General features: G+C 37.9%; 1 protein-coding gene across 7 annotated transcripts in view; it reads right to left on the bottom strand.

Moving 5' to 3' along the window:
* LOC131438683 (muscle calcium channel subunit alpha-1) overlaps positions 1-18,780 on the bottom strand; it is a 1,458,253-nt gene that overhangs the window by 1,222,729 nt on the left and 216,744 nt on the right. The window lies entirely within an intron of this gene.

Genomic DNA, 18,780 nt, shown 5'->3' with positions numbered 1-18,780 from the left:
TTTATTACAATTTATAATTTTTTTTTACCACACTCCGCACAAAAAACCATACCTTGATGTGTTATGTGTTGGTACAATCTAGTTTCCAGTTCTGTTGCTTTGAGAAAAAGTTTACGATAAGGAAATTAATTAACTTGCCATATATAGTATTATACAGAAATAAACACGATCTTACGGGATACAACTGAGCAAAAGGTAATCCAATTAAAGGGTGTAGCCGGTTTTACATATAAAACCTCCTCTAAAACAAAAAAATAAAATTCATATAAGCTGTTTTTAACCCTTTAACTGCCATATTTGTGGAGTTAGGATGGTTCTTCTGATTTTCATTTTATTTTAAGTTTTCAAAAACCTCTCTTGCAAAAAAATTGAAAAAAAATCAGGAATATTTTAGGAGTTATGGGAAACTTTTCAAATTTTTTTTCAGAATCTTTAGGGATGTATTTCATGTGAAAAAATGTTCAAAGTTATCAATGTTTTTTATTAGCACTTACAATTTTGGTACCACTCTAGGTCTTACCTTAAAAATAAATAATTTATGAGTACATTACGCTGTAACTTTTTCAGATTTTTGAAAAAGGTAGTATCAGACTTAAAAAAAACCATTCGAAAAACCATGCGTCTCCATCGAATTATCATCCGATGGAGTTGCATGATATTTAGTTCTAAAATCGTACACCAGTCACTTTTAGAACTAAAGACCATGCGTTTTCATCTACAACTTTAGTATTATCGTTATTAATAATGATAAAAGAATTTCATTCCTTATGTTATTTACACACCTGGCTCGATTTACCAAGCAATGATGTAGAAAATGCATTAATGAACATGTGAGCCAGCGGACGTTTGTAATTTATAAGGAACGACCAGTGAGGGAAACATGAATTAGAACTAATGAATTGACAAATATTTGTTTTGCTTTTATCTATAGACAGAGATGGCATTTCACCAGAGTGATACACGCTAGAGTCGGATTTTTGCCACACCGAGGATGTAAAAAACGAAGCACCGCACAAAGAGGAAAGCGCACTTCTTCTCAGTGTCGAATAGACAGCATATGAGAGTGTGCTTGTGGTTAAAGCAGCTGGCGCGAATGAAACACATTCTCTTCTCATGAATCGCTCACACGCGCTCTCGTCTAAATACACCCAAGTGACCACTGGCGCGTGATGGTGAGCGAACACTTCTGTGAACTTCAATTAATAGAGAGTAGATCTGGCCTTGCTATGAAAAATTTGCAAGGAAAACGGAAAATTCTACGATAAATTGTTTTATTTTGCTGATTTTGCGTGTCCACGCTTCATCTACGAAGACTATACAGCAGAGTGCTCACCGGCGTGTACACCTCTGTGAAAGTATCTGCATCCACCTCAGAGAATTTATTAGCTAATGCTCTAGCACTTTGGTGCGATTCAGTGGAAGAGGTAAAAGGAAATTAACAAACGCACTCATGATGCGTGCACACTTTACACAACAGTGGTGTATAAATATGAAAGAGAAGAGCTCTCGTTGAAGTTGTCAGTGCGAGGGGAGAAATTTTGCTTGCTCATCGTCAAACAGAGGAGATAGACATCTCTGTCTATAGAAAGGTATTAGAATTGCTGGAAACCCCGACTTTCGAACGAAGCCTCGGAGACCCATAGTGTAATATACCATTCGACTCAGTTTCTCGAGATCGGAAAATGTCTGTGTGTATGTATGTGTGTGTATGTGTGTGCACTTTTCGAAGATATTTGAACGCGCTCAATTTTTTAAGAGATGGCTGCACCGATTTAAATAAACTTGGGCTCGTTTGAAAGCTACTGTCGGGCCATTGATCACGTTCGAAGATTAAATGGCTGTGACTTTTGGTTCCGGAGATATGATTGTATAAGTGATGTAACCGACAAAAAGCGTTGTATTTGAACGCGCTCAATTTTCTCAGAGATGACTAAACCGATTTTATCAAACTTGGACTCGTTTGAAAGCTACTTTCGGGCCATTGATCAAGTTCGAAGATATTTGCACTTTTCGAAGATATTTGAACGCGCTCAATGTTCTCAGAGATGGCTCAACCGATTTTAACAAACTTGGGCTCGTTTGAAAGCTACTGTCGCGCCATTGATCAAGTTCGAAGATCAAATGGTTGTGACTTTTGGTTCCGGAGATATGATTGTATAAGTGACGTAACCGACAAAAAGCGTTGTATTTGAACACGCTCAATTTTCTCAGAGATGGCTCAACCGATTTTAACAAACTTGGGCTCGTTTGAAAGCTACTGTCGGGCCATTGATCAAGTTTGAAGATCAAATGGCTGTGACTTTTGGTTCCGGAGATATGATTGTATAAGTGACGTAACCGACAAAAAGCGTTGTATTGGAACACGCTCAATTTTCTCAGAGATGGCTGAACCGATTTTAACAAACTTGGGCTCGTTTGAAAGCTACTGTCGGACCATTGATCAAGTTCGAAGATCAAATGGTTGTGACTTTTGGTTCCAGATATATGATGGTATAAGTGACGTAACCGACAAAACACGTTGATTTTTACCGCTCTTATATATATAAGGGTGCCAAAATTTTGGGATCACCTCTATTTTCGTTAAGTTCTAGTGCTCAAAAGTTTAGGCACCTCGAAAAAAGCCTTCATGCAAAATTTGACCTAAATCGGACATGCTTAAGGGGTGCTTCCCGGTGGTAAAGGTTTGACAATTTTCGATCTTGAAAAAGCACCATTGGTTCCGGAGATATGATTGTATAAGTGACGTAACCGACAAAAAGCGTTGTATTTGAACACGCTCAATTTTCTCAGAGATGGCTCAACCGATTTTAACAAACTTGGGCTCGTTTGAAAGCTACTGTCGGGCCATTGATCAAGTTTGAAGATCAAATGGCTGTGACTTTTGTTTCCGGAGATATGATTGTATAAGTGACGTAACTGACAAAAAGCGTTGTATTTGAACACGCTCAATTTTCTCAGAGATGGCTGAACCGATTTTAACAAACTTGGGCTCGTTTGAAAGCTACTGTCGGGCCATTGATCAAGTTCGAAGATCAAATGGTTGTGACTTTTGGTTCCAGATATATGATGGTATAAGTGACGTAACCGACAAAACACGTTGATTTTTACCGCTCTTATATATATAAGGGTGCCAAATTTTTGGGATCACCTCTATTTTCGTTAAGTTCTAGTGCTCAAAAGTTTAGGCACCTCGAAAAAAGCCTTCATGCAAAATTTGACCTAAATCGGACATTCTTAAGGGGTGCTGCCCGGTGGTAAAGGTTTGACAATTTTCGATCTTGAAAAAGCACCATTGGTTCCGGAGATATGATTGTATAAGTGACGTAACCGACAAAAAGCGTTGTATTTGAACACGCTCAATTTTCTCAGAGATGGCTCAACCGATTTTAACAAACTTGGGCTCGTTTGAAAGCTACTGTCGGGCCATTGATCGAGTTCGAAGATCAAATGGCTGTGACTTTTGGTTCCGGAGATATAATTGTATAAGTGACGCAACCGACAAAAAGCGTTGTATTGGAACACGCTCAATTTTCTCAGAGATGGCTGAACCGATTTTAACAAACTTGGGACCGTTTGAAAGCTACTGTCGGGCCATTGATCAAGTTCGAAGATCAAATGGTTGTGACTTTTGGTTCTAGATATATGATGGTATAAGTGACGTAACCGACAAAACACGTTGATTTTTACCGCTCTTATATATAAGGGTGCCAACATTTTGGGATCACCTCTATTTTCGTTAAGTTCTAGTGCTCAAAAGTTTAGGCACCTCGAAAAAAGCCTTCATGCAAAATTTGACCTAAATCGGACATGCTTAAGGGGTGCTTCCCGGTGGTAAAGGTTTGACAATTTTCGATCTTGAAAAAGCACCATAGGGGGGAGTACATGAAATTTCCAAAATCGAAATTTTTTGTCGTGAATACGACTTACTTTACTATGGGGTGCCTTTTCAAAATTTACCCTCTGAGAGAGTGATAAGTTTTTGATCGTGAATATCTAATGTTGTATCTAATGAATCAACATAATTCTTGCGACATGCCATCGGAAATATGATCACAATTTTATGATAAAATTTTCAGTTTTGTGACATAGTCTCAAATAATTCAAAATTAAACTTTTCTGAAATGTTTGGTATAAACGAGTATCAAAAAGGATAATTCATAAGGCGCGTTTGCCTTTCTCGTATTTTTAAAGCTCATAGCTCAGTGATCTGTGAAAGGATTTATATAATCTAACTACCAATAGAATCGAAATTTTTCAATTTAAACGTGTATAGCAAAAGCATTGAAGTATTTCAATAGTACACTATTGAAAAACCTGTCTCATTTGATCCATGTCAACACCAGCCAATCAGAACGCGTTCTAAGGAAGAGAACAAAATTGCTGCTGTACAACTAATCGTCCGGGAAATATGTTCCGAAAAGTGGTGAATATCGCAGTGAGTTCCTCAATTTGGTCCTTGTGAATGCTAGAAACGAATCCCTACAACATATTGATAGTTTGTTTCAATGAATTATGCAAATCCGAAATGATATATTCGACATTAAAATTCTGTATGTGGCTATTTTTATAGCCGTTAGGACCGCCCATTAGTGAAAAAGCTACAAACGAAATCACATAAAAGGAAATCTCTTAACAAAAATTCAATCAGTTTGGATTCTATCGCCACTGCGAGCAGATGTGTTTTGTGTCGTCTGCACAGCTAGTTTCGCTTTCGACAAGAGCGATTGCGTCACAGCTGCCAGTCATTAGCATTGGGAAAAAACAACGGTGGAGAGCATTGCATAAAATCAGCCGTTCTAATGGCTCTAAAAGTTTTATAAAGAACTATTAGGATTTGTTGTTCGCAAATCGTAGGGAAATATCCTCAGTTTACTGCAAATCAAGAACAGTTTGCTTAGATTTGTGCATTTTTCGCTGTGTGAAATTCACAGTAATCGAGATCAAGTGAAGCCTTTTTTCGCGAAAAATGTTCCAGAGTTTAATCGACGACACGACCTGCCACTCGTCTATCAAAACTGTATCGTAAATTTAACTACCCCTCAGTAACTGGAAATGTCAAATCGAAAACGCTAGTAAATTTTTGTAAACTGGCAGCACAAGTTGATATATTTATTGATTTTGAATAACAGTCACCATAACCTTGGTTACTGCGTATCGAAGGCAAGTTGAATGTAAACAAAATAAATTTCAGATCGGTTATTATATTACCGAACATTTTAATGGATTTACCTGCCTCGAGCGTAATGTAAAAATTGAAGAGTATGGGTTATGTCTTTTATAAAGCCGAGTTCAAAATTCAGGTCTTAGGGACATTGGGATGCATAACTCACTGCTGACTTGAAACCGTTGTGTGATAACAGGTCAGCGCAAACCAACGAGGAAGACATGGAAATGACCGACAACGAGCTGAGCGAGGCTAGTGCTCTACGGTACCTGCATAACGTACGGTAAAATGATTTCTTTATGGAATTCCACTAGTAATCCTCGAATAGTGGCCAACAAGGTGAAATAATGTTTCCACTGCTGCGCAATCAATCGACACAAAACAATTTTGACACCGGCATATTACACCGAATCCTACTGCCCAGAAAAGCTAGCAGTTGAAGTGTACGGATGAATCGCTGAAAGCAGATCATTGTCCTCGTTCGTTGGTTTCATCCATAGTTTCGATTAAATTCCGAAAATCGAGTTCATTTAAATACATTTCTGCTTAATTTGGACAAAGTTTAACACTAATAGAACTATTCCACCGCTTTCAAAACATGTTTATTTGTTTTAGGGTTCCTTGGTAACTAGTCCATAGCAACTTAAACAGTGTTGCTCGAGAATTTTTTTTTCTCATTTACAAGGGGTCGCTAGATAAGTGAAAAGGCTACAAACGAAAACAGGTAAAAACAAGCCTCTCAACAAAACTTGAATTAGTTTGGATTGTATCGCCACTGCGAGCAGATGTGTTTTGTGTCGTCTGCACAATTAGTTTCGCTTTCGACAAGAGCGATTACGTCACAGCTGCCAGTCATTAGCATTGGTGAAAAAACAACGGTGGAGAGCATTGCACAAAATCAGCCGTTCTAATGGCTCTAAAAGTTTTCTAAAGAACTATTAGGATTTGTTGTTCGCAAATCGTAGGGAAATATCCTCAGTTTACTGCAAATCTAGAACAGTTTGGTTAGATTTGTGCACATTTCGCTGTGTGAAACTCACAGTAAACGAGATCAAGTGAAGCCTTCTTTGTTTTTGCGAAAAATGTTCCAGAGTTTAATGTCGTAGAGAATTACGCAATTTGACCTATCTGAATGCTAGAAACGAGTCCCTTCAGCATATTGATAGTTTCTTTCAATAAATTATGCAAATCTGAAATGAAATAATCAACATTAAAATTCTGAATGCGGCTATTTTTATAGCCGTTAGGACCGCCCATTAGTGAAATAACTACAAACGAAATCAGGTAGAAACAAGCCTCTCAACAAAAAGTGAAGCCTTCTTTGTTTTTGCGAAAAATGTGCAAAGGGGAATGCTTGCATAATTCATACAATTGATCAACTAATTGATATTCGTAAGTGTTAAGGAACATGTCAGTTGTTTTCGTATTCACGACATCCAGTTATGTCACTGACATTACCCACCCGCCTTTTTTTGATGCCAAAACTCTTAAAACTGCATAAAACATCGAAATTTATTGTCATCTCAAACAAAATTTTTTTTTGAAATAATCAACTTTCTGGGACTTAGAAAAATTTTCATACTTTTTCTAAGTCCCAAAAAGTCGATTTTAAAAAAAAAAATTTTTTTCGAGATGACACTAAATCTCGACGTTTCATGCAATTCTAAGCCTTTTGGCATCAACATTTTTTTTTTCGATTTCGAAAATTTCATGTACTCCCCCCTATGGTGATTTTTCAAGATATATGAAAATTCCACTAAGTGGACTAAGAAGGCTTTTTTGCATTAAAAATGCCTTACTCTTCACTATATGGGGCCAGGTGTCAATTAAAAGTTTCAAAAATAGTCGCGTAACCTTTTTGTGTCATAATTTTGAACGTTAATAACTCGGTCATTTGTTGATGGATTTTTATAATTTAACAAACAAATGAATCGGAAACTTTTCACTTAAACATATATGGCAACGTCGTTTCAGTATTTCAATATTATACTCCTGAAAAATGGTTGGAATTACCTATGTTTTCATCCACCAATCCCTGTTATACAAAATGACGTCAACTTCTTGTTCGGCATAGGAGGCTTTGTGTCATGCATAAAAAACACCGCATCGTTATGCGTAGTATAAATATAGGCTGCACAATATTTCTTTACTTAGTTGATGTTTGACTGCGAATGAAAGAAGTAGCTGGTCCAGTGAGCTGATGACTGGATTGTATATGCGTTCGCTTGCTGGATTGTCGCTTTTGCATTATGTGTTGGTGAAATTTCCTGCTATCAGTGCAACACCGTTTTCGCTTGAGTATCTTATATATCATCCAGTATTGAAGAACCGAATCAGTGTGATTACCGATTCTTTTGAAATATCCCATGTATTGAGCAAATTTTTGGTCGATTTTGCCATTAAAAATGCCTTACACTTCGCTTCCCGAGGCTGAGTGTCAATTTAAAACATGCAAAACTAGTCGCGTAAGATTTTTTTGTCATAATTTTGAACGCTTATAACTCAGTCATTTGTTGATGGATTTATATAATTCAACAAAAAATCGTTTCGAAAGCATTTAACTTAAACTTATGAGATAACGTCATTTGAACATTTCAATTGCATACCATTGAAAAATTGGTTTGAACCGAGTATTTTATTTTGGTTCTCTGGTAACTATCAGGCCAATTTAGAATTATCGGCGATAGATTTTTCGGATCTAATTTGCAGCGCTTGTTCCTCGATGATTTGTTAATAAATATTCCTCATTAAAATGAATCCAAAGTTTCAATATTGTAAGCTTAAAAATGTTTTAATTTGTCAACGGATCGGTTTGCATACTTAAATCTCCATTCCTATACGAACAAAACGGTGGCGCGAAAATGGTTTCAGTATAAAGTTGTGTTATGATGATAATCATAGATACTTCTTTTTCATTATATGTGACTGAACAAATTGTAAATTAAATTCGGAAACTTATCTAAAAGCGGCCTCCTCGGTTTAGTAGTATAAATGAGTTCCACAGGTTCACATATACAGTACAATTAGATGCAATATCATATAGTACCAAAGATAAACTCAAGATAAGTTTACCTGTGATTTTACATGAATTTGGACAGTTTCAGTTCAATTATTATTTGCTTCAAAACAATAAGCGTCTAATGGCTACACGCGTTGTAACTATGACAATGTTCATTCATGTGTTAATAGCATCAAGTTACGATATGAACAAAATTTCGGAATTTCGTTGCGTATACATTCCGTATATTCCTGATATGCCAAAGCGAAAATCAATGTGAGTAACTTAATATTTTATGCGGACTGTTCCACATGTTTTCTTCGTCGATTTTGATTATCGTCGATTTTGAAGAAGGATTAATAAAATTACACTATTACTGAGTTTACTGGTACAATATTTTTAGTTAAAATAAATAAAATCTTCTCTTGTATCGATTAACTGTTTATAAAAGCTTTCAAGTAACTTTGAATTCATCATAATTGACTTCTAGTTAAAGGACGTTATTCAAAAACTTAACAATGTAAAAAATTGTGCAAAGGGATCAAAATTGAATATAATCAATTATCAAGAAAGAATCTAATTGTCAATTTTATCATTCGCTAACAATCTAAGCGCTTAAACTAGCAAGTTTGTAATTAGTCAATTGAATAAGTTTTTAGTTAGTGTATCATCATCATTATCATCCTAATTTTTGTATTTATTATGAAGACCCTAGAAATGTTCCATTTTTAATGTTATTGTGCTCGGTCGTGTCTTGAATACAACCCTCTAGTTTTTTAGATTAGCATCACTGTTCTCATACAAATAGGCAACGCAAATGTCAAGCACTAGTTTGGAAAAATGATGCTGACTGTGTGACATAAACACTGAAGCATGCTTTTGTGAACTACTCGAATTAATTTGGAACCGATGGAGAGGTCAATTCGACTCACGACTGATTTTTAAAAAGGGCGTATGTATTTTTGCATTTCACAAAAATTGCCTTTTTCAAATCGTTGTAACTCGGAAACCGTTAATTGTACAAAGATGGTGTTCAGGAAGAAGTTGTAGCGAATCGATTGGGCACTCTAGAAAAAAATAAACACCGAAAAATAAATTTCGATTTTTTTCACAATAATTACAAAATTAAATTAATAAAAGAAATCAGGGTTTCAATTTTTTTTTTTGATAATTTTTATTTTAAAGCTGTTATTAAAACCTACAGATTGATGGCTATCCCATCCGTGCCTTTTGAAAAATGAAGAAGTTACATCTAAAACAGTTTACGGGTGCATGCAAATGATCAAGTTCTTCTCGTTGTAATTCGAAAACCGTTCATCGCACAAAAATGACATCCAAGAAGAAGTTGTCGGGAATCAATAGGACACTCTAAATTTTTTTTTTGATTTTTTTCTCAATAATTTCAAAATGAAGCAAACTAATTAAATTTAAATATATCAGGGTTTCAATGTTTTTGATAATTTTTATTTTAAAGCTCTTATTAAAACCTACAGATTGATAGCTATCCCATCCGTGCATTTTGAAAAATGAAGAAGTTACAGATATATTCGAAATTTCAAGTTCTCGTTGAAAGATAATCATTTAAACAGTAGAACTAACGTAACTACGTCAAAACGAATAAACACATGTAGAATCCAATAGGTGTGCCAGTTGACTACCTACTGTTTTCAACCAACGTATGTACCGGTGAATTGCTTACCTAATGTCTACCTATTTCACATATAAATAGCTATGCATCGCAGAACAGATATCAGTTTAAAACAATTCTCTTCCTAAACAGTTACAATGCTACAATATGGTTTTCCTAAAGTGTTGTAAACCTTTTCCTGGTTTTGTGTGTTCCGGAAAATTTTTCCAATTAACAGAAACCATAATTGAAAAATTATAAGATCAAAAGTGTAAGGTTAAATTAAATACCACGTTAAGAATTTGTGATTGCTGTCGTAGGCGGGCTTATCAATCACGGCGGAGTATTCAAGAGCACACAACATTGAACTCTTCAAAAGGGGCATTGCAGGAATCAACGTGTCTCCGATATCAACGGAGAAAACCCAGAATGTTAATTATCCTCGAGAAAAATATTTGGATATTTAAGAGGTGTAAAAATGCGAATATTCGGATTCCCGGCGGATGAAGAAGATCCAGAATTACTCAAAACGAAAGCAGCAGAGTTGGATGAAGTGATCACTAAAATGATTTAAACTCATGGAAGAGAAAGGGATCTAACATAAAATAAAATTTAAATTGGAACTCCAATGGACCTAATGAAATGATGAAGAAGTTTCATGTAAGGAAGGTCACGACAAGTAAGAATGTCGCGAACTGGGACATTGGATAGTCTACCTTGGGTACGCAAGGAATTTATTAGTTGAGATCTGACATCACGATACTCCACGCAAGTCCAAACGACATGATCAATATCGCGATAACCTTCGCCACAAGCACAATGATTAGTCTCGGAAAGTCCAATTCGAAGGAGATGTGCACCTAACGTGTAGTGATTGGGCATGAGTCTAGACATCACATGAATGATGCCCCTCCTCACATCCAGCCCCCTGAACCATACCTTTGTCGATATTTTAGGAATAGTTGAGTGCATCCACCGACCCAGATCATCTTTATCTCAAAAAGCTTGCAGCTGGCAAGTGTTCTTTGGCGGGAATTTGTTGAAAGCAATCGGTCTCTCATAAATTTCACCCTCATTTACACCACGTTTGGCTAAGCTATCGGCTCTTTCATTGCCTGGAATGGAGCAATGAGCCGGGACCCAAACTTTTGTGATTTAGTAATTACTATTCAATATGACTTGCACTTCCGGCTGGTCCGTACGCGGTTTACATCCGGACCAAATTGAACGGAAAACAATTGAACATCCTTAGATTATCTAAGGACCTGACCTCGCGATATTCTACAATACAAAAGATTGAAAAAGTACGCCCAGACAAGCTTAGGGTCTTGTTAGCCAGTGCAAAACAGACATATGAGATCGTTTAATGTGAGCTCTTCACGCGGGAGTATCGCGTATACACTCCAACTCGCGAAGTCGAGATAGACGGCGTGATCACCGATCCGAGTCTGACTTGCGAGGACGTTCTTAAGCATGGGACATGCGGTTTTTAAAAAACCCCTACTCAAGAATCATCCCAAAAATAGATCCTTTAAAATTTATACTAAATAATCTGAAATGTGACGCGTTTGCATGGTGCGAAACTTGGCTTACTTCTGAAATACCCTTAAACTTCCACGATTTTAACATTATTCGTCTGGAATAATAATGAATCCTATTGAGAAGTACTTTTGGGGATCAAAAAGTGCTATTCTTTCTATCGCATTAACCTCCCCTCGATACCAGCTATTGAAGTTGTCGCATGTTATGTTATAATCATAGGCAAGGATCTTTGCATTGCTTCCATCTACATCCCCCAAGAGACTCGGTTGGGCATCGGCGGCTCAGTGATATCATAGAGCTCCTTCCCGCACCGACGTTGGTTTTAGGAGACTTTAACTCATACGGTACGAGATGGGTCTATCTTCACGACGATAACAGATCCGCTATGATCCATGATATCTGCGACAACTTCAATATGACAATCTTGAATACGGGCGAAATGACACGAATTCCTGCACCACCAGCAAGACCAAATGCGTTGGACTTATCCCTTTGCTCGACATCGCTACGGTTGAACTGCACGTGGAAGGTGATCCCTGATCCCCACGGTAGCGATCATCTACCTATCGTGATTTCAATCGCCTATGGATTAAGACCATCGGAGACAATCAATGTATTGTATGACCTCACACGAAGTATTGATTGGAAATGCTACGCAAATTCGATATCTGAAAAACTAGAAACAACACAAGAACTTCCTCCGGACTAACAGTACACGTTTTTGGCTGGCTAACATCCGTCTTCTCACCCCGTGGCGGGACAAAGAGTGCTCAGAATTAAACCCGGAGAGAGTTTCATCATTTATCGAGTTTAGAAAAAACGGAACACCTGATAATTTTAGAAATTACGCGGCATTAGACGCTAAAATGAAAAGCTTGATTAAAACGAAGAAAAGCGGTTATTGGAGTCGATTCGTAGACGGATTATCGAGAGAAACATCAATGAGCACTCTTTGGAACACAGCCCGACGAATGCGCAATAAAAACAGCACGAACGAAAACGAGTAATATTCTAACCGCTGGATATTCGATTTCGCTAAAAAAGTATGTCCTGACTATGTTCCGGAACAGACGATCATGCGCGTCGCCTCATCAAACAGAAACGAGACACATTTTTTTATGGTAGAGTTCTCACCTGCACTTTTATTGTGTAACAATAAAGCTCCGGGGTTTGACAAAATCAAATTCAACTTGTTGAAAGATTTCCCTGACTCTACCAAAAGGCGCTTATTGAATTTATTCAATAGGCTTCTTGAGGATAATATTGTCCCACGTGACTGGAGACAAGTAAGAGTTATCGCCCTTCGAAAAAAAGGGAAACAAGCCTCCGATCGTATCGGCCGATTGCTACGCTTTCCTATATCCGCAAGTTGTTTGAATAAATTATTCTTTTCCTTCTAGACAATTGGGTCGAAACTAATGGATTGCTTTCAGATACACAATTTGGTTTCCACAGGAGCAAAGGAACAAACGATTTTCTTGCGTTGTTCTGAACCGAAATTCAAATGGCACCAGTTTTCTTAGACATTAAGGGGGCTTTTGATTCAGTTTCCATAAACATCCTATCTGAGAAGTAGCATCAGCATGGTGCTTCAAGAATTCTGAATAACTTTTTGTATAATCTGTTGTCCAAGAAATACATGTATTTCGTGCATGGTGATTTGTCGACAATACGATTCAATTACATGGGTCTTCCTCAGGGCTCATGCTTAAGCCCCCTATAATAACAATTTTTACGTAAACAACTTTGATGAATGTGTCAACACATCTTGCACGCTAAGACAACTTGCTGACGACAGTGTTGTGTCTATTATAGGACCCAAAGCTGCCGATATCTAAGGACCATTGCAAGATACCCTCGACAACTTGTCGACATGGGCTCTTCAAATGGGTATCGAGTTCTCTACGGAGAAAACTGAGCTGGCTGTATTTTCAAGGAAGCGAGAACCAGCACAACTACAGCTTCAACTAAGGGGTGATACCATAGCGCAGGTCTTCACATTCAAATATCTCGGGCTCTGGTTCGACTCCAAAGGCACCTGGGGATGTCACATTAGGTATCTGAAACAAAAATGCCAGCAGAGAATCAATTTTCTCCCAGGAGACCTGATCAGGCAAAAACAAACAACGATATTGTCCGTAATGGAATATGGATGCTTCTGCTTCCGATCAGCCGCGAACACTGAACTGAAAGGAATTCAATATCGTTGTTTGCGTATTGCCTTAGGTTGCATGCAGTCGACTCATACGATGAGTCTTGAAGTGCTCGCGGGCGTCTTACCGTTGAAAAGTCGATTCTAGGATCTCTCATATCGATTGATAATCCGATGCGACATCTTGAATCCGATGGTGATTGAAAACTTCGAAAGGCTTTTCGAGCTCAATTCTCAGCCCCGATTTATGTCCTTGTATTTTGATTACATGGCTCAGAATATTAATCCTTCTTCGTTTGTTACCAACCGTGTTCATTTCTTGGATACTTGTGATTCTACTGTGTTTTTCGACACATCCATGAGAGAAGAGATTCGTGGAATTCACATACGCCCTCAAGTGGCCCTTAATATCTTTCATAATAAATTTAGAACAGTCAACTGTGAAAAGGTGTTTTACACTGACGGATCAAACATCAATAGGTCCACAGGCTTCGGCATCTTCAATTAGAACATCACCGCTTCGTACAAACTCAGTGATCCCGCTTCAGTTTACGTCGCAGAATTAGCTGCTATTCAGATCACCTATTCAACGCACATCTCCGGCGTGTTGGGCTCGCGGAGAGCAGTTTCTGCACCTGTGTCGACGGTTATCAGGACAACACACATAGACCGCTCCAGTCGAAAAACCAGCAAGCGGGCCAACCGCCGGACTTTCGTAGTCTGGGGGTGTTTCCCGCGGACCCACACGGACTGAAGGATGCGGCCAGTATAGATATTCACCAAGGCCATCTGGAAGACTCGGGCAATATTCAATTCATCGACCACTGCCGATCGCCAGCTGAAAGCTGGATTTTCGAGAATCTGAAATAACATATTCTAATGATACTATTCTAGTTTACGGTTAGTGGGTAATTAAGATTATAAAATACCCTAGGCATCTTAGAGCTTAAGCAGTGTGCCTAAAAATATATTGTAATATTAAATAAAAAACCTGTTTTAATCCACCTAGTGGTGTAATGATGCCTTTCTCATATCAATCATACTATCATAAATAATACTGTGGTATTCTTCCAAATAATTTCCTTAGATTCTTAAAAGAATAACCGAAGTCGATTTGTTTGACCGTCTACTGATAAAAACTATCAATTGGAAAAGATTTGAGGTCGATTTAGAATTTTTGCCTTTCTCTATAGAAAGGTTTTAGAATTGCTGGAAAAACCGACTTTCGAACGGAGCCTCGGAGACCCATAGTGTTATATACCATTCGACTCAGTTCGACGAGATCGGAAAATGTCTGTGTGTATGTGTGTGTGTGTGCACTTTTAGAAGATATTTGAACGCGCTCAATTTTCTCAGAGATGGCTCAACCGATTTTAACAAACTTGGGCTCGTTTGAAAGCTACTGTCGGGCCATTGATCGAGTTCGTAGATCAAATGGCTGTGACTTTTGGTTTCGGAGATATGATTGTATAAGTGACGTAACCGACAAAAGGCGTTGAATTTGAACGCGCTCAATTTTCTCAGAGATGGCTGAACCGATTTTAACAAACTTGGGCTCGTTTGAAAGCTACTGTCGGGCCATTGATCAAGTTCGAAGATCAAATGGCTGTGACTTTTGGTTTCGGAGATATGATTGTATAAGTAACGTAACCGACAAAAGGCGTTGAATTTGAACGCGCTCAATTTTCTCAGAGATGGCTGAACCGATTTTAACAAACTTGGGCTCGTTTGAAAGCTACTGTCGGGCCATTGATCAAGTTCGAAGATCAAATGGCTGTGACTTCTGGTTTCGGAGATATGATTGTATAAGTGACGTAACCGACAAAAGGCGTTGAATTTGAACGCACTCAATTTTCTCAGAGATGGCTGAACCGATTTTAACAAATTTGGGCACGTTTGAAAGGTACTATCGGGCCATTGATCAAGTTCGAAGATCAAATGGCTGTGACTTTTGGTTCCGGAGATATGATTGTATAAGTGACGTAACCGACAAAAAGCGTTGTATTTGAACGCGCTCAATTTTCTCAGAGATGGCTTTACCGATTTTAACAAACTTGAGCTCGCTTGAAAGCTACTGTCGGGCCATTGATCAAGTTCGAAGATCAAATGGTTGTGACTTTGGTTCCAGATATATGATTGTATAAGTGACGTAACCAACAAAACACGTTGATTTTTACCGCTCTTATATATATAAGGGTGCCAAAATTTTGGGATCACCTCTATTTTCGTTAAGTTCTAGTGCTCAAAAGTTTAAGCACCTCGAAAAAAGCCTTCATGTAAAATTTGACCTAAATCGGACATTTTTAAGGGGTGCTGCCCGTTGGTAAAGGTTTGACAATTTTCGATCTTGAAAAAGCACCATAGGGGGGAGTACATGAAATTTCCAAAATCGAAAATTTGTTTTGATGCCAAAACTCTTGAAAACTGCATAAAACATCGAAAATTAGTGTTATCTAAAAAAAATTTTTTTTTTGATAAAATCAACTTTCTGGGACTTTTCATATTTTCATAGTCCCAAAAAGTCGATTTTTTCAAAAAAATTTTTTTTCGAGATGGCACTAAATCTCGACGTTTCATGCAATTCTAAGCCTTTCGACATCAAAATTTTTTTTTTCGATTTCGAAAATTTCATGTACTCCCGCCTATGGTGATTTTTCAAGATATATGAAAATTCCACTAAGTGGACTAAGAAGGCTTTTTTTATTTTAGATTAGCATCACTGATTACAAATAGGCAACGCAAATGTCAAGCACTAGTTTGGAAAAATGATGCTGATTGTGTGACATAAACACTGAAGCATGCTTTTGTGAACTACTCGAATCAATCTGAATCAATTGGTGTTAAAATTAGTATCCGAAATTATTTAGTAAAAGTATGAAATATATTTTCATGAGACTTTTATGAAAAAAGAGAAAGGCATTATCACACCACTAGGTGGATTAAGAACGGTTTTTTAGGTTTTTCCCCAGTTTTAGTGATGGTATTCAATTTTTAACCCAGTTTACCCTATATTTCCCGATCCGGAAGTCGGATCCGCATGAAATTCAGGAATAACGTATGGGACCACAAGACCTTTCATTTGAACTTAAGTTTGTGAAAATCGGTCGCGCCATCTATGAGAAAAGTTAGAACACATATTTTCATTTTTTTCGCGCTTTTTACCCCATAACTCCCGAACCGGAAGTCGGATACAAATAATATTCAGGAATTTTTTATGGAACCTCAAGACCTTTCATTTGAATCTAAGTTTGTGAAAATCGGTTCAGCCATCTCTGAGAAAAGTTAGTGCACTTATTTTCACAATTTTTTTGCACATTTTACCCCATAATTCCGAAACCGGAAGTCGGATCCAAATAAAATTCAGGAATTTTGCATGGGACTACAAGACCTTTCATTTGAATCTAAGTTTGTGAAAATTGGTTGAGTTATCTCCGAGAAAAGTTAGTGCAAAAAAACGTTACATACAAACATACGCACATACACACACGCACAGACATTTTGCGTACTCGACGAACTGAGTCGAATGGTATATGACACTCGGCCCTCCGGGCCCCGGTTTAAAAGTCGGTTTTCACAGTGATTGCATAACCTTTCTATATGAGAAAGGCAAAAATGTGACGAATACACTCAAAATATAATGAACTGCTTCTAACTTTGCTATATAAACAGATGCAGGTTCTTGAAGCCTAAATGAAGCCGAAACATTATTGTTGAATAGGCCAAACCCAGTAGCCTCTTCAATTCGTGATCCGTCCGTGTAAAATATTTTCTCAGAGTCAATATGCCTGAACTTATTTGTTAATATTTTTGTGATTACCATCGAGCGTAGGTGTTCCGGATTCCACGCACTTCGCGCTGCATGGATGTGTCGAAAAATAGAGTTGAGTCAGGGACATTTAGGAGGTTGTCACGGATAGGAATATATCTGGAAGGGTCGATTTCCTGTGGCATATGGTTAAAATATACTGTCATGAATCTTGTTCGAGATTGAAGCTCAACTAGCCTTTCGAAGTTGTTAATAACCAGGGTATTCAGTACCTCACATCTTATTAGCAGTCGCGATGAAGGCTCCCAAAAACGATCTTTCAATGGAAGAACTCCCGCCAGAACTTCAAGACTCATTGTATGTGTCGAATGCATGCAGCCTAAAGCATTTCGCAAACAACGATACTGAATTCCCTGCAGTTTGATAATATGAGAGTTTGCAGCGGAACGAAAGCAAAAGCATCCATATTTCATCACTGAAAGTATCTATGTCAATGTCATTCACGTGAAAATTATAGAGGAGCAGACCGAGGCATGAGCCTTGCGGGAGACCTGGAGACTGAAGCATGAGCCTTGCTGGAAGTCCATGTTAATGGAGCTTATCTGAAAGAACATCAATGGGAACTGAATCAAATGCTCATTTAATGTCTAAAAATACAGATGCCATTTGTTGTTTTTGAGCGATGGCAATTTGGATGTCAGACGAAAGTAATACAAGACAATCATTCGTCCCTTTATTTCTACGGAAGCCAAACTGAGTATCGGACAAGAAACCGGTCGTCTCGAGGAAAGTGTCGAGACGTCGAAGAACAATTTTCTTATGCAGGACAACATTGCAACAACAGAATCTGGACAAACTTTCCTCGCAAAATCAAATATTCATCGGTTCGAGTATTCCTCACTCTCATTTCCTGCGTTACGATTCCTCATTCGTCTGGCCGTATTCCAAAGAGTGCTTATTGAGGTTTCTCTTGACAAAGCTTCGACAAAATGTCTCCAATAGTTACATTTCTTGGCCCGAAGTATGCTCTTATACGTCAAGTCAAGAATTTTTTAAAATTCTGAGGAGTTCCTCCTCCTCGTTTTAAAAACGCCTTGAAAGTGTTTTTTTCGCGTGTTTAGCATCTGAGCACTGTTTGTCCCACCAAGGGTTTGGAGGCCGTCTGTTAGACGATGGACCAAGAAATCGTTTGGTTTAGGCTTGTTCTGCGGTACCGAGAATCGAACAAACGGGGAAGCCATATTCTTCAAGTGGGGGATCTCTTCCATTGAGTTCAAGGTATTTGAGATACTACTTTGATATTTAATCCAGTCAACATTTTTTTTGTGAAATCATATGGAATATTAAATGAATTAGCAATGCCTTTGTTACTGCTAAATGAAAGGATGATTGGTAAATGATCGCTACCGTGTAAATCAGGAAATACTTTCCAGGTACAATCTAGTCGAATTGAAATCGAGCAAAGAGATAAATCTAATGCACTTGGACGTCCAGGAGGTCTTGGGATCCGTGTCATGCTACCCATATTTAA

Source organism: Malaya genurostris, chromosome 3 (assembly GCF_030247185.1).
Source record: "Malaya genurostris strain Urasoe2022 chromosome 3, Malgen_1.1, whole genome shotgun sequence".
Classification (NCBI taxonomy): Eukaryota; Metazoa; Arthropoda; class Insecta; order Diptera; family Culicidae; genus Malaya; species Malaya genurostris.
The sequence above is the reverse complement of the archived record's forward strand: the minus strand, read 5'-3'. Positions and strand labels throughout refer to the sequence as shown.